Here is a 3,249-nt window from a genome sequence, read left to right as displayed (position 1 = left end):
TTTTTTTCCCCTGTTCCTTCAAGAGTCACTCAGCCTGGCCTCCCCTGGCACCCTGCAGTAAATTTATCCACCAACTTCAGCACAAAATTGGGACACCTGGCTTGGTGACACAACTGCCACAAGGTCAGGTTTATTCCCTGCTCTCTGCCCCAGCAGAGGACTCCGTGTCAGAGCCTCTGGAGAAGCGTGGAGGGCAGGGCTCAGGGAGGTTGTGCCCTTGCAGGATTTAACTCAAGGCACCAGGAAGCACCAACCCTGCTCAGAGCAGCCATCTCACAGCTCTCTAAACCAGTGGGGGCTCTGTCCTTACCAGGCTCCTTGGGCTCCTGGGAACTGTTCCTGCAGCTCTCGGTGTCAGATGAAGCTTCCTCTGCTGCAGCTCTCTTCACAGGCTCCCCTTCTGGAGAATCAGGGGCAACACCAACATTGTCCTGAGCAGAAAAACAGAAAGAAAGGAACCCAAAGATCACTCACTATTTTGCTGAAATCATATCAGGGATACAATAACTATCCTTCTACACTCCCAAAGGACATGGAGCACAGAGGAGGGAACACTGCCCATACAGTTCACATGACAAGCCTTTTAAACTCAGGATTCAGGGGGCCAAGGCGAAACTGAAGCTCTCACAAAATGACCTTTGAGACAAAACATGAACACAGAAAACCAGAAGACACCAAGTGAGGGGACGTGCCCCCCATGCTCTGACCCTGCCTTATCCCAGAGCTGTGAGAAATCAGCCAGCACAAAGCCAGGGGCTCTCCTTGCTGCCAGCACGGCTGCCAGCCCTGCCCAGGGCTGTGTGCTGCAAACCCACAGGCAAAGCACACATTTCTGCCTGGCAGTCTCAGCACCCCCAGCCAAGCGCTCACACAACCCATCACAAGGTGCTGCTTCTCGGAGCCCTCTGCTGCTGCCCCGCGTGTGTCATCCAGGCAAACATTGATGCACCCAGGCTATTTCCAGGATCACATTTGGGATCAGTGGCAAAGAGCTGTAAATCGTTAGGGTAAGGAAAAAAATCAACCCAAAAGACAGAAAAAGCCAGACAACCAAGTAGTGTTTCTATCCCACTGAGGAAGTAAATGTCCACAATGAAGCAAATTACCTTTGGACACAAAGATATTCTCCCTATGACCAGTTCCAGAATATTCATCTCTTCTGCCATAGCCCGTCCATCAGAACCCTAAAGATTCTAAAGAGGGTTCCGAGCCTGCAATGTTCCCTTTTATTATGGAATAAAATGCTTCTCTAAACTGCTATATGTGACTTTAGAGAAGACAAAAGTCATGCCACTTGAGAATAAGGTATTGGCAAATCCAAAAAATCCCACTCCCCCATTTGAGCCCTCATCACAAATGTACTGCAAGCAACGGGTCAGCACATCAACAGAAAGACAGACATTCTTTGGCCAACACGTGTAATAATCTGCAAAAGGACAGAGAGGTGCAGCTGCAGCCCAGCCCCAGCCATGGCTCTGGGAGCGTCCACAGCACAGCAGGGCTCACACAGCAGCAGCAGCTGCAGCCCAGCCCTTGCTTTGCCTTGGCCTTCCCACCCAAAAGAGGCACAGCCCACATCTGCTGCAGCTGGAGCAGAGGCACCTCTGGCATGCCCCTCCCTGCACGGGACACTTGGCCTTCAGTGCCACTTCTCCAAACACTCTTCTCCTCTTTCCCAGCAAGTAAAACTCTTCTTCATTTCTTCTTCATCCCCTCTTTTAGAAATCTTCTTTACCAAGAATAATTCAATAACCAAATAATAATGAAATAAGTTCAATTAAAGAAGCCTTTGCTTCTCAACCATGTAACAAGGTTCAACAGCTTTCAGTCCAGCCCCTTTTATCCCCATCCAATGGAATTACCTGAGCAGAGGGAGATCTTTCAGACAGGGACCTCCTGATCTCCCGAATCATTTTCTCTACAGCAAGGCCCAGATCTGCTGGTGGCCATTCCTCCTCCCCAGGTGTGTTCTGTGCTGAGCTGGAGGCCGTCCATGCTGCACAAGCTGCACTGCCAGCGGGAGCGCTGGACCCTGAAGTGCCCGGGGTGGCTGCAAGAATACAAACACATTGGTCAGGCTCCACAACGTGGCTGTGGGACACAGAGCTCTAGTGCTGCTGTGGATCAACCATCAGGGAAGCACACAGCAAAACCAAGCAGATAATCTTTTGGCCTCCTAGGTGCCCCTTCCTAGTAGGCTTGAAAACTTCTGGCCAAGAATGACAGAGCCTTGAGGCAAAATACTTCAAGCGGTCACTTTTCAGGACCTTTTGGAAAAACAAGGCTACAACTCTTTTCCTACCTCGTGCGTCGTCAGCTGGGGGCTGCTGCTCCCTGTGGAGCTGCTGGAAGCTGCAGGGCTGGATGGCGAGCACCTCCCGCTCGGCCGGAGGCAGCTGCTCCCCGTAGAGCTCCTGCGAGCGGCTGCGGGGCCCCTCCCGCCCGAGCGGCAGCGGCCGCTCCCCGTGGAGCCCGAGCAAGTGGCAGGGCGGGATGCCGAGCACCTCCCGCTCGGCGGGCGGCGGCCGCTCCCCGTAGAGCTCCTGGAAGCGGCTCGGCCCCTCCCGCCGGGCCGGCAGCGGCCGCTCCCTGTGCAGCAGGTGGAAGCCGCAGGGCGGGCGCCGGGCCGGCAGCGGCGGCCGCTCCCTGGGCAGCGGCGTGAAGCGAGCGCGCCCGTGCCGCCCGTCCGGCAGCGGCCGCGCCCCGCGGAGCTGCTGGGAGCAGCGGGGCGGGCGCCTGCGGCCCTCCCGGCCCGCCGCCGGCCGCTGCCTGTTGGCCGCGCTCCGCCGCTTGATGCGGAGCAGGAGGTCGGGGCGGTCGCGGCGGAAGCAGGGGTTGCTGTAGTGGAGCCAGGCCCCGGCATCGCCTGGCGCAGCCGAGCCGAGCCAGCCCGGCACCTTGCGGAAGCCGTAGCGATAGAGCTGCCGCACGAAGCTGCGGAACTGCGTGGCCCTGAAAGTGTGCGGGACCGGGGCCGGCCCATGGCCACGGCCCCTGTGGGCGCGGCCCGAGCTGAGCAGCTCCCGCTCCAAGAGGGAGCGGTCGATGAGCAGCCCCTGGGCGCGGCTGTCCCAGCGCACGGAGCGCACGCGGGGGCTGTTCACCAGGCGCCAGAGCTTGGCGGGGAAGGTGCGGGCGCTGAGCCCGGCGGGCAGCGGCAGCTCCGCCATGGCGTCCATCGCCGACTGTGGCCACAACGCCCACAGCGCAACGGCCGCGGCTGCGGCGGCGGCGCGCGGCCTGAGGGGG

The sequence above is a fragment of the Melozone crissalis genome, unplaced genomic scaffold (assembly GCF_028551555.1).
Source record: "Melozone crissalis strain CALT ecotype California unplaced genomic scaffold, PUWL_Pcris_2 ptg000044l_1, whole genome shotgun sequence".
Lineage (NCBI taxonomy): Eukaryota > Metazoa > Chordata > Aves > Passeriformes > Passerellidae > Melozone > Melozone crissalis.
This window is presented reverse-complemented; position numbering follows the sequence as displayed.